Below are 13,778 nucleotides of genomic sequence, written 5' to 3'. Positions count from 1 at the left end.
ACACACATGTACAAAAAGCCTTCAGGCTAAATACGGATCATAATCACTATAAAAGCAGCATATGTAACGCACATTTAATTTTGCGCAGACAAACGAGATGAGTAAAGATATTTAGATGCACTGCACTGTCTTGTTTTCCAGTAAAAAGAAATAAAGATTAAGATAAAATCAATTTACTTGAAAAGCAACTCTCTCTCGCTCTTGTGTAAATGGCACAGCATGAATTTGCTTTGGTTATCTGCCTGTTTTATGTTAATTTTAACTGTTAAGAGGCCATTTAGAGTGAAGAGCTTCTATTACTGTTACTACTCACGCACACACAGAGAGAACTGGGATCTGCTTAATTGGACAGTTCAACAGTCATAACACAATCACAATCTGCAGAGATGCAATTACAGTTTCAACAAATGCTATTACTCCACAATTGTCACTTGTAGTGAAATATACTGAATCTCTGCATGTCCTTCCAGCTTTCCTTTACAGACTGTTACAAAAACATAGATTTTTTTAATTGGTTCATTCTTAGACAATGATGGGTTAAATACAACCCAGCGCTGGGTGAAATAGGAAATATGTTTAACCCAGCGTTTTGGTTAAATGTTTAACCCAACCTTCTAGGTAGTTTCATATAACTCAACTACTGTTTAAAAAATACTGTATGGCTGGCTTAAAATGAACCCAAAACAGGTTGCAAATTAAACATCTGAGACACATAATTACTAGAGGCATCAGCAATAATCAAAAGATGAATATTTATTAATAAGCAATTAAAAAATATATGTTACCCTGGACCACAAAACCAGTCATAAGGGTCATTTTTTTTTAAATCACCTGAAATCTGAATAAATAATTGTTTGAAAGGAGAGGACAATATTTGGCCGAAAATCGGGAATCTGAGGGTGCAAAAAAAAATATTGAGAAAATCACCATTAAAGTTGTCCAAATGAAGTTCTTAGCAATGCATATTACTATTGAAAATTAAGTTTTTATATATTTACAGTAGGAAACAAAATATCCTCATGGAACATGATCTTTACTTAATATAATAATAAATCGATAATTTTGACCCATACAATGCATGTATGGCTATTGCTACAAATATACCTGTGCTACTTAAGACTGGTTTTGTGGTCCAAAGTCACATTTTATTCAACTTATTAATAAATGTTTTAATTTTAATGAATGTTAATTTCCAACCTATTCTGGGTTCGTTTTAAGCAAGAAGAAATATAGTCATTTTTAGCAATAGGTGAGTTGAATAAAACTAAACAAAAAGGTTGGGTTAAACATTTAATATTCATTTCCATATTTCACCCAGTGCTGGGTTGTTTTTAACCCAGCATTTTTATGTCAAAAATGTGCACCAGTTGCTTGAAATTTATTGAGACTAATGTGAAATGACTAAAAAGCACAAAACAAATAAAACAAAACAGTACTGTGGCAATACCAAGATAAAATTATGGCATCATTTAATATTATGGTATTTTGATATACAGCATGATTGACCACAAAATTATTCCATGGTATTTACATAATACTCTGAGATACTTCAAAGAAATTACCAAAAATGTGCATTTTCATGACTCAAAAATACATAAATAAATAAATAAATAAAACAATAAAAAATGGCATTGCAGGCAATGTACAACAGCATTAAAGTAGTCATCTCTACATTTTCTATTAACATAATATACATAACATAATAATATTACATAATAATATAATATACTATAATATAATATAATAACACCTTTTAAATTATATAATTTTATTTTATTAATTACAATAATATTTTTGCACAAAAGTGTCTCCTGAGCTCTGAAAGTTTCACTACGGAAAAATTGATTTTTCAAACTAGGACTTGTTTGAAAGTGACAGTCGGAAGAGACAGTTGGCATCAACGCTGCTATTTATTTTCCAGCCAAAGGCCATTAGCAAAACCACTGTTACACAAGATAACACAAGACTGATGTTTTCTCAATAGCAATTGCACAAAAAAGTAGAGCGAACATTTTGCCACTGGAAAATCAACAACATATTTAATCCTGTCTTCAAATGCATTTTTATTAAAATACCGAAATTAAAACCCCATGCATTCTGCAACTCTGTAACTAATGCTTTTCAACTCTTATAAAACATGCTTAGAAAGATCAGCTTACATAAAGTAATTTCTGTTACATTTTTATACATTTTCCCAACCAAATCTTTTTCTCATTCTTTGCTCTTCTTCTTTACCTCCTGAGCCCATGCTTGAGGTTTCTCATATCTTGCCACTGACGATACATCTCATTTCCTTGAAAGCAACACACACAAGCACACATACTGATATATGTGGTTTCCAGGGACTCTCCACAGGCGTAATGGTTTTTATTTGGTACAAACTGTATTTTCTATGACAGGAAGTGTTCTCATAAACCTTATTCACGTTGTACTACCTATGTGATTATACAAGTTTACAGCAACTATAACTTGAGTTTTAAGTCCACCAAAATCCTAAACAATTAGCTAAATCTACAATGCAGAATTTACCGTGATTCTTCACATAAAACAGTTGCCATCAGAGAAGTTCTGCACCAATAACTGCATCAGACAGAATTGCAATAAAAAAAAAAATTCCGGCTGCCATAGAAGTTTCCAAAGTTGCATAATGGCCTAAAAAGTCCATGGAAAGTTTTTATTAATTACCAGGCAAAAAAACTGATCATTTATAGCAGCTGATCAAATAATAGCACACATTTACAATAGACTTAATGTTCAAACCCATGGAGGAAAATGACTGAAGTCTACAAACAAGTTTCCCAAACACTCCCTTCAGGTCATCCTGTCCCGAACTCACATCACTGGTTGAACCAGAATTGACCACAGTGTTGTAAAAACACCACACTGTTTACACTCTTTGCATATTAACCTACCAGTGGTTTACTTTTAGTTGTCTCTGCACAAGCTGAGGTAGAATTTAATGTACAAACATGACACATTTCACCTTTAGAAAATGATGAACGCATCAAAATAATGAGATAGTCAGCGGTGATACAGAGATCATACAGCATCTGATGGCTGTGTCAATAAACAAACCAAGCATTTTACTTCTTCAAATGCCGCTTAATTATCTTTAAATGACTCCACACGCTTCATTTCAGCGCCCCTTCAAAGAGAGACGGTAGATTTTAGCTCTTCTGATGCTGCATCATGCTGCAGATCTCAACAGGATAAAAGACCTGTGCTGTTCTCCTAGCTTTCACACACACTAACACACACACACATACACACACACACACACGCCTTCAAATGCATGTTTCATCTTGCTATTTGTCCACAGCTGGAGAACAACACTGGCAGAGACAATAGAGGGTCAAAAGAGCAACGCAACATGGCATAACACTCACAAATTCACACATACAAACAGTCACATAGCATAAACACACACAATCTCTAACACTGAGGCTCATCTGAGGTAAAAGGAACTAAACTCTGAAGTACCCTTGCTAAAGAACTCCAACATGATGTTCTTTCTTATCTTATATCTTGCATTCACTAGCAGTCAAAAGACATTTCTTCTGCTAAAAAAAATGCATTTATTTGATCCAAAGTACTACATTTTGAAATGTTTCTACAATTTAGATAACTGATTTCTATTTGAATGTTTTAAAATGTAATGTATTCATGTGATTTCAAAGCTAAATTTTTAGCATCATTCCTACAGAAATCATTCTAATATTCTGAGTTGCTGCTCAAAAGCATTTATTATTATTATTATTTAGTTGAAAACAGCTGAGTAGAATTTTTTCAGGTTTCTTTGATGAATATAAAGTTCAGAAAAACAGCATGTATCTGAAACAGAAATCTTTTGTAACATTATAAATATAACATTATAACATTATAAATCTTTATCATCACTTTTAATCAACTTAAAGCATCCTTGCAAAATAAAGGTATTACTTTCTTTATATATATATATATATATATATATATATATATATATAAAGATCAAATAAATGCAGGCTTGATGAGCAGAAAAGACTTTTTAAAAAAAACATTAAAAAGAAACATTACAAAATATTACTGTTACTCTTACTTATAAAATTTGAACTAAAAACCTAAAACACTAAAAGCAAAAAAAAAAAAAAACATTTAATAATAATAAATAATAAGTACATTTCTTTATAAATGTCTGTACTCTCATGTTTTATCAATTTAATGCACCCATGCTCATATCTTCCCTTAAAGACCTTGTCTAGCATTTCTTTCAAAAACAAAAAAAAAAAAAAATTATATATAAAACATTTTTATATATTATTATTTTTTATACTTTTATTATACACAAGATTTTATATAGACATAATTTTTAGTCCATTTTTAAAATAATTTTAATGTAAAAAAACTCCATCATGAATCATTCATTCATTCATTCATTCATTCATTTATTTATTTATTATATTAAGGACAACTAATGGAGTAAGTGATGCAAAAAGCTGAATTTTTATTATCATTACTCCAGTCTTCAATGTCACATGAGAATTGAAATCATTCTAATATTCTGATTTGCCACTCAAGAAACATTCTTATTCTTATTCTGAATAAAAGTATAAATGACCTTAAATGTATAGTGTAGGCAGGGTATAAAATAAAAAGAAATTATACACAATATTTTACAACATTTTACCATATTTTTTTGTATAATGCAATCCAAACAAACAGGTCCTCCACAGATTTCCATTTGAAAAGAGCAATGCTTGTCTGAGAATATGGAGGACGGATGCTTTCCGAATATAAAATTACATCGCTGCATTTCTAGATATGATTAAGTTACTTCTGTCATCTTAATCTTATCTTAAACTCTTTCATCCCCTGTATTTTCAAGCATCCCGAGTCTCTCTCTCTCTCTCTCTATTTCTCTCGTGGTGTGTTCCTCTTCCCAGCACATTGAGTGTGTTTTGACTCAGTCATGTGCTTTTATTGAGGACAACGAACACACACACACACACAGACATAAAACCACATGCAGAACAAAGGCCTTCCTTCACAGAGTACGGGGTCATGATAAAATATGATCCCCGCTATATTTAGAACCCCCAGATGACAGTAGGCAAGTGGCAGCGCTGCGGCTTTATTGATTCAGATTTACTTATCACATGTTACATAAGATATCACCTAGATAGTGTTTCTGTCCAGATAACTCAGAGGAACCACACGACAGGTCGACCTGGAGATGCTAGAATGAAAGCACATTCTCATGAAAGCAAAAATGGCTGACAAGTTTATATAGATTTTTTATTAAATATTTGTATATAGAAAACCAGAAAAATAGAAATTTAATATTTTTGTGGAAATTGTGTTTTTTTTTTTTGTTCAGGACTCTTTGAATAAAAAGGTCAGAATGTTATTTATTTGAAAAACATTTTTCTTGCAACTTTATAAATGTCTTTACTGTGACTTTTTATCAGTTTCACACACACAAAATGTTTTTTCAGAAACCATTTTTTCCCAGAAATAATAAAATTATGTTTTATACATTATATATTTTATATATTATTTATTTTATATTTTTAAGTTTATATAGATATATATTAAAAAAAAACATCAAGTAAATTGTATTTTCTTGCAAAACATACATCAAAACCCTAGTAAAAAAGTAATTGATTTAAAATGCATTTATTTTATACTAAATATAGTTCAAGTCTATTAACACATTAACTGAATTATTGCTTGAGACTTACTGATATAAATATTGTAATTAAACTTTATTTGAAGTACTACTTGTGCACAATGCACATTTCCTAATATTTAGCCTAAAATGTATTTTAATGTCGCTACTGATGAGGATTCTATGATCTTTAAATAATATTGGTCTGTAAATGCAAAATATTTAAAGTGTTAATAAAGTATACTTGCAATAGTTCAACTTTAGTACAAAAATATATATATATATATATATATAAAACATTTAGTGCAGTTCAGGTATCTAAATTGGAGCATGTTATTGACTTTTATTATATGTGTATAAAGTTTATTATATATACAACCATACTGCTGAAAGGATATTAAGTTAAAAATTAAAATTTAATTAATTTTTTAATTTAAACTTTAATTAGGAAAATAATATCAGAAAAATACAAAAATAAAAATGCTAATAAAATATATTACAAAAATATTACAAACGTAATAATGCCACTGTGATGAGTGATGAGGATTGTATGATCTTTAAATAATATTGTTTTTTAAATGCAAAATATTTAAAGTGTACCTAAAGTTATACTTGCAATAGTTTCACTTTAGCACAATCAAATATACTTAAGTACATCATTAGTTGGACTTCAGCACAACTTCCGCACAATTAAAGTGCATTAAGTACAAAATTAGTTGTTCCAAATTAAATAGACTTTAAATATACCAGTTTAGTGTACTAAAAGTACAACTGAAGGGCATTTTTATTAAGTACATAATATGTAAATGTATTTGTAGTATACTTAGCATAAAATACATTTATTTTAAATACATTTTAGTATATTTAATTGTCACTGGGGTAATCTTTGTTTTACAACTTTAAAAAATACATTCAGTGCAGTTCAGGTATCTAAATTATTGTATGTATATAAAGTTCATTATATACACAACCCTACTGCTAAAGAATATGAAATTAAATTCTAAATTTTAAATTTAATTTAAAATTTTTAATTCAAATTTTAAGTAGGAAAATTAAAATAACATGAGAATTTTTTTTTAAATATATTACAAAAATATTACAAACATATATTTGTGTGTGTGCGTGTGTGTACGTGTATTTAAACATGGTTTCCAAACTGTTCAAAAGACAGTTTGTCAAATTTAGCTCACTTTTGTGGATAAATTTGGCTACAAAGTGTAGAGAAGTAAACACACACACACACACAGACTGAAGGAGGGTTACACATGATGTATGCACACAAGTGTATGACTGTGATCTTAAGACCGCGTGTGACTGCTTTTATCTGCACTCTTCATCAGTACAGAGTTGTTAAGTAATCATTCAAAGATCCCTTTAAAGTTTTCACTCACTGACACCAACAAAGAGGTCAAATACATTTGAGTGTGGCCAACACAACAAGCACATCTCTAATAAAAAGCTAATATAGCTTTATAGCTATTACATGATGACCACAGCTCAGCTGTTAAACCACAATAAATGGCATGGACATTTAGGTTAATCAGCGTTAGGGTGACCTAACATGCTTTTTTTTAAGGACATATCCCAGCCTGGGATTTCTAAAATGCCTAAAGTGTCCTGGTTCTGGCTTTGTTTTCCTTTTAACATGCTCTATACTCTCCTAATACATTATATGTATGCATATTTGCATAGTTTTGACCATTCTTAGCACATCCCACCTTCTTGCACACACCATGATTGGTTGATTTTGTGCAATGCCTGCATGCTACTGGTCAAACCTCTTTCCACTAAGTATGAAAACAACAGGAAAACAAAGCCAAACCCATACATTTTAGGCAGCTTAGAAATCCTGGTCATGTCCGGGAAAAAAAGAGGATGTGTCTGTGCTTTATGAAGATTATTTATGAAAAATAGTACAGTGCCTCAAAGAGCAAATTACTGTCAAATGTGATACTGTCCATGTAACAGGTTTGCAATCCTTCCACAAAAGCAGTTTAAATTGGTCAAACTGGAAATGGATGGACTAATTACACAGTAAACAAATTAAGAAAGTCATAACCACTTTTGCTTATGTCCAAACAAATAAAACACTATACTGCAAAAATAAAAGCATTTTTGCTGTTGGGCTTGTTAAAAATGCTGGCAGGGCGATAAATAAATAACCTAAACTTCTGTCTGACTGGGCCTGCATTAAAAAAAAATCCATATTGTTGAGAACTGCGTATGATTACATAACAAGATCATTTCTCTGGTTTGAATGCCTTAGTGAAGTATATAAAAATACATTTTCCAAAACTGCAGTAGAAACAACCTGAGGTGAATGACAGGATATGTAAGCACAAAAAATGCTCATTAGCACAGGGTATATTAACAACTAACCACTGCAGTTCATTAAAACATTATATAACTTTTCAGTATTTCAGCAAGAAACTGAAGACAGTATACTAAAATGCTGGGTTATTTTTTTTAATCCAAATGCTGGGTTTAGCCCGTTGAGTCTTTTTATTGGGTTATTTTTAAAATATTTTTACCCAGGTGCTGGGTTATTATTTTTTTTTACCCAAATGCTGGGTTCAGCCGCTGGGTAATTTTTGGGGGGTTATTTTTACCCAGGTGCTGGGTTATATTTTTTTTTTAACCCAAATGCTGGGTTCAGCCTGCTGGGTAATTTTTTGCGGGGTTATTTTTAATATTTTTACCCAGGTGCTGGGGTTTTTTTAAACTCCAATGCTGAGTTCAGCCTACTGGGTAATTTTTTGAGGTTATTTTAAACATTTTTACTCAGGTGCTGGGTTATTTGTTTTTAACCCAAATGCTGGGTTCAGCCTGCTGGGTGATTTTTTGGGGTTATTTTTAATATTTTTACCCAGGTGCTGGGTTATTTTGTTTTTAACCCAAATGCTAGGTTCCGCCTGCTGGGTAATTTTTTGGGTGTTATTTTTAATATTTTTACCCAGGTGCTGGGTTATTTTGTTTTTAACCCAAATGCTAGGTTCTGCCTGCTGGGTAATTTTTTGGGTGTTATTTTTAATATTTTTACCCAGGTGCTGGGTTATTTTGTTTTTAACCCAAATGCTAGGTTCAGCCTGCTGGGTAATTTTTGGGTGTTATTTTTAATATTTTTACCCAGGTGCTGGGTTATTTTGTTTTTAACCCAAATGCTAGGTTCTGCCTGCTGGGTAATTTTTTGGGTGTTATTTTTAATATTTTTACCCAGGTGCTGGGTTATTTTGTTTTTAACCCAAATGCTAGGTTCAGCCTGCTGGGTAATTGTTTGGGTGTTATTTTTAATATTTTTACCCAGGTGCTGTTTTTTTTTTAAACCCAAATGCTGGGTTCAGCCTGCTGGGTAATTTTTTGGGTGTTATTTTTAATATTTTTACCCAGGTGCTGGTTTTTTTTTTAAACCCAAATGCTGGGTTCAGCCTGCTGGGTAATTTTTTGGGGTTATTTTTAATATTTTTACTCAGGTGCTGGGTTATTTGTTTTTAACCCAAATGCGGGGTTCAGCCCGCTGGGTAATTTTTGGGGTTATTTTTAATATTTTTACTTAGGTGCTAGGTTATTTGTTTTTAACCAAATGCTGGGTTCAGCCCGCTGGGTAATTTATGGGGGGCTATTTTTACCCAGGTGCTGGGTTTTTTTTTTTTAACCCAAATGCTGGGTTCAGCCCGCTGGGTAATTTTTTTTTTTTTTTTTTTTTTTTTTTGGTTATTTTGAATCTTTTTACCCAGGTGGTGGGTTATTTTTTTTTTAACCCAAATGCTGGGTTCAGCCTACTGGGTAATTTTTTGGGGTTATTTTTAATATTTTTACCCAGGTTCTGTGGTTTTTTTTAACCCAAATGCTGGGTTCAACTTATTGGGCCATTTTTTGGGGGTTATTTTGAAAAATTTTACCCAATTGCTGGGTTATTTTTTTTAACCCAAATGCTGGGTTCACCTTCTTGGGTAATTTTTTGGGGGGTTATTTTGAATATTTTTTACCCAGGTGCTGGGTAGTTTTTCTGTAACTAAGTTGCTGGGTCATTTTTAACGCTGGTTTTTTTTTTTCTACCCAACCGCTGGGTTGAGCCTTTCTCAGACGAAACAACCCAGCTGCTTTTTGAGTCCTCTACAGGAGAGAGCTGTTCTCAGCGCTGCCGATTTGCATTTTATTTAATTTATAACGTTTTTACTGTGCTGTAAGTTGTATTATTTTACCCAACACAACATAAGGACTAGATGTCAGTCAGCTGCATCAGCAGTGGTTGTTTTGCATGATGGAAACACCTTTTGCCTTGCCTAAAATAATAGGATTTTATTTGTTATTGTACTGAGTTTAATCTTAAAATATGTTCTCTAATGTCAGTACTTTTTGTTTATGGGCAGTTTTGGAGTCAGTCATGACACCTGTATGAGCATTAGCGCTACTTCTGTAAAAAGTGATTACAGAGAATGTTTGAATACACTAAAATTAAAATTCTAATTTTAAATGTTACATATTTTATGTCTAAAATGTTTGTTAAATGAGTTTACATGTATGTAATATTGTAAACTATGCTGTATTCACCCAAATAAATTAATTTTGTCTTGTATTTTGTCCATGTTTTCTTGTTTAACGTAAATGTTCTTTTTTTGATTATTGCTGTTGCCTCTAGTAATTCTCTGTGTGTTTTTTTGTAAGTTCCAGTCTATTTTAAACCAGTAATATAACAATAATTATTAAACAATAGTTGACTTAAAATAGCCCAGCATGTTCAGTAAAAACATGTAACCCAAAAAGCTGGGTAAAAATAACCCAGCACGTGTTGTGTCCAATATTTACCCAGCACTGGGTTGCCAAATAACCCAAGTTGGGTTGTTTTTAACCCAGTATTTTTAGAGTGTAGGCACTAGACAAGCTGAATACTGTGAAACTGTATACGGAAGATAAGAATTGTTGCATATTTTTGTTTTCTTTGTGCACACAAAGTTTTTTGTACATTCATAAAATTAAGGTTGAACTACTGATGTCACATGGACTATTTTAATGATATCCTTACTACCTTTCCGGGCCTTGAATGGTAGTTGTACTGCTGTCTATGCAGGGTCAGAAAACTCTCGAATTTAATCCAAAATATTTTAATTTGTGTTTGGAAGATGAACAAAGCTCTTATGGGTTTGGAACGACATGAGGGTGAGTAATTAATGACAGAATTTTTATTTTTGGGTGAACTATCTCTTTAACAGAATGTTCTTTTTTCCATAGTTACCAAGTTTTGGCCTTTAAATAATATTCAGAAAATGGACCATGGAAATGTTACTACGTTACTAAATGTTACCACAAACAGAGCAGTTTATGAACTGAATATCTATCACTGAATAATCACCGATAAGAGTGTCCCGATAAACATACAGTATAATTCAAAGTGTCAATATTGGTGTAAAACGAGATGAAGTTTTCTCTCAAGAGTTCCTCTAAAATGGGCTATAAATAACCTCATAAAACAGAGCGTTATCTATGAATATACAGCTTACCAGCTGAATGCCATCTTATCTAGAGAATAATCAGTTCATCTTCCTGAAGCTGTAACTCAACGTGCACAGCTAGGCAACCAGAACACAACACAGAAAGGTCAAAATGAACACAAATTCACTCCAAGCCATATAAACCCAAAGTAAACAACAAAAATCTATAAATCTTCAAAATGGTGTCTAAAAATATGTCTACGTATCTGTAGTAAACCTATAAATCATAAATTAGATCAAGTTTATCTTTAGTGACCCTTTTTGACTTTCTAGTTGTTTGTAATTGCTAGAAAAGAATTTTTGAAAATTCATTTTATAAATATTGTACTCACATAGACCACTTTCTAATCTAGCCAATGGCGTGAAATGCATCGCTAGATCTTTGTCTAGATTAAAAAAAAATATTTAAAAAAAAATTGATTCTTCTCAACTTGGAAAATTACCATTTTAATTACAGTTTTACCCAGTGCACCACACATTTTCCAAAATAATAAATTTCTCTGGTTGAAATAAATCATGATTATCATTCTATCAGTGAGATCAAATCTCAATAAGTACCAACTTTAAATTGTAAACAAAACAAAAAAAGACACTTCCTTTTCTCTGTCTGATTTTCCATTTTCACTTTTTTCACTTTCTCATCTTCACTTTCTGTGTATTTGGTTCATTAAGGATAAACTGCAGACAGGTTTCAGGGATGGAGTCTCTGTTCAAAAGGTATTAATAAAAGCCAGCGAGAATGTGAGAGAGACAGGAGAGACGAGAGAGAGAGAGAGAGATGCTGGTTGAGGGGGAAACAGATGGTCATTAGTAGATAAACAGGGACAATAAGATGTCTGATGACACAGACAGAGTAATAAATTAAGAGCAGGAATGTGTGATAAAAATGAGAGGATTATGATTTTCTAGCTATGTGTAGCAGTTATGACTCTTAAACAACACTACAGCAAAGCCAATAAAGAGAAAAAACAACAGGGTCACCTCAGGTATACGCATCAACACTCACAAATACATCATCAAAAGATTCAAGAACATGATCTTTACTTAATATCCTAATGATTTTTGGCATAAAAGAAAAATCGATAATTTTGACCCATACAATGTACTGTTGGCTATTGCTACAAATATACCCGTGCTACTTAAGACTGGTGTTGTGGTCCAGGGTCACAAATAATATTAAAATAAAATATAAATATTTGATTAAAAAAAAAAAAAAAAAAAAAAAAAAAAAAATAGAAGTGCTGCATGGTAAACTAAATGTATTATGTTGAAAGTGCTAAGTGCTAAAATTACTAAAACTTAAATAAAATATAAATATAGCTAAATAGACATATTTAAAAAAAGAAAAATCTAATAAAAATGATAAAAAATACAAAGTAAAATTACTACAACATAACTAAAATGAAAATATAAAAATAAAAGTTAATTCAAAATATGAATGAATACTACACTATTAATTATTAACAATTACAGAATAATAAATACTATATAAAATCATACTAAAACAACACTTATTGGGATCAACTAACAATTTAACACTACGAAACAACTAAAGAAACCATATACGTTTTTTTTTTTCCCAGACACATGACAGTGGTTCAGCTATTTTCAAAATAGTTCATATTTTCAAGGTGTATAATACATTATATTGCACATGTGTTTATGGCTAAGCGGTCTCTCAAAGCATTGGGAATTTGCAGTTCATTCAGACAGTTCATTTAAATTAACTTGAATCAAAAAATGATTCACTTATTCTCTGAACTGCATTTTATGTCTTTTTTTTTAATACCGAATTATTGACATTCACAATTTTCAACTTAATTTAATACATAAATTAAGGTGCTTATTATTTTTATTGGTTGTATATTGTGTTTTATATTTTAAAAAAGAGTAGCTTGACTGTAGTTTAACCACTGTTAATTATAAATAGCTTGTAGTCTGGAAATTTAAAGTTTTAGAGTTCTTCCCCCAATCTTGCATCCTAATAAAAAGAATAAACTTAAGATTCAAACTCTTGCCTTGTGTTAGCAGAGCTTCTCTTGGTGTGTCCAGCTTGTAAACTGGAATGTTTCACATTTAAACATATTTCAAACAATCTGTTCCCATCCTGTAAGACCCTACATACTCCCACGATGCTTTCAAGTGTTTACAAAAACCTCCCAGATGATAAACAACATTACTAATGCCACCATCATGGACTACTTTGGAGTTCTGTTGCTCTCGCTGACTGAGAGAACACAGTCTATAACCCAACCTCAACACACACACACACACACACAGAAATGAAAGGAAAGCACTCACACGTGAACAAACAGAGAAAAAATGTCTAATTTTAGTTTCCTGTCAAACCTGAAAAACTCACTATTTGGCACCAGTAATTTTCATACTAGAATCGAGAGCACATTCAAGTAATATCCCACACGAGTGTAGCAAATGCACCATAATCAAGCTGGTCAATGCTCGGATCACATCTACAAATCAACCATAATATGGGGAATCTAAGGATGCAACCTACCATGACAGGAAAATTTTCTTGTGTATCACGTTAACCTTGTTTGCCATTCCTTATGATTGGTTCTGACAATGAGCACCATCATGAAGGAATTTCTTACTCTACTCTACTCTTACGTGCAAAACTATCAGCA

The 13,778-nt window shown here is 31.7% G+C and overlaps 1 protein-coding gene across 2 annotated transcripts in view; it reads right to left on the bottom strand.

Moving 5' to 3' along the window:
* pde8b (phosphodiesterase 8B) overlaps positions 1 to 13,778 on the bottom strand; it is a 64,663-nt gene that overhangs the window by 39,842 nt on the left and 11,043 nt on the right. The gene's annotated exons all lie outside the window — the stretch shown is intronic.

Source organism: Labeo rohita, chromosome 21 (assembly GCF_022985175.1).
Source record: "Labeo rohita strain BAU-BD-2019 chromosome 21, IGBB_LRoh.1.0, whole genome shotgun sequence".
In the NCBI taxonomy this organism is placed as follows: domain Eukaryota; kingdom Metazoa; phylum Chordata; class Actinopteri; order Cypriniformes; family Cyprinidae; genus Labeo; species Labeo rohita.
The sequence above is the reverse complement of the archived record's forward strand: the minus strand, read 5'-3'. Positions and strand labels throughout refer to the sequence as shown.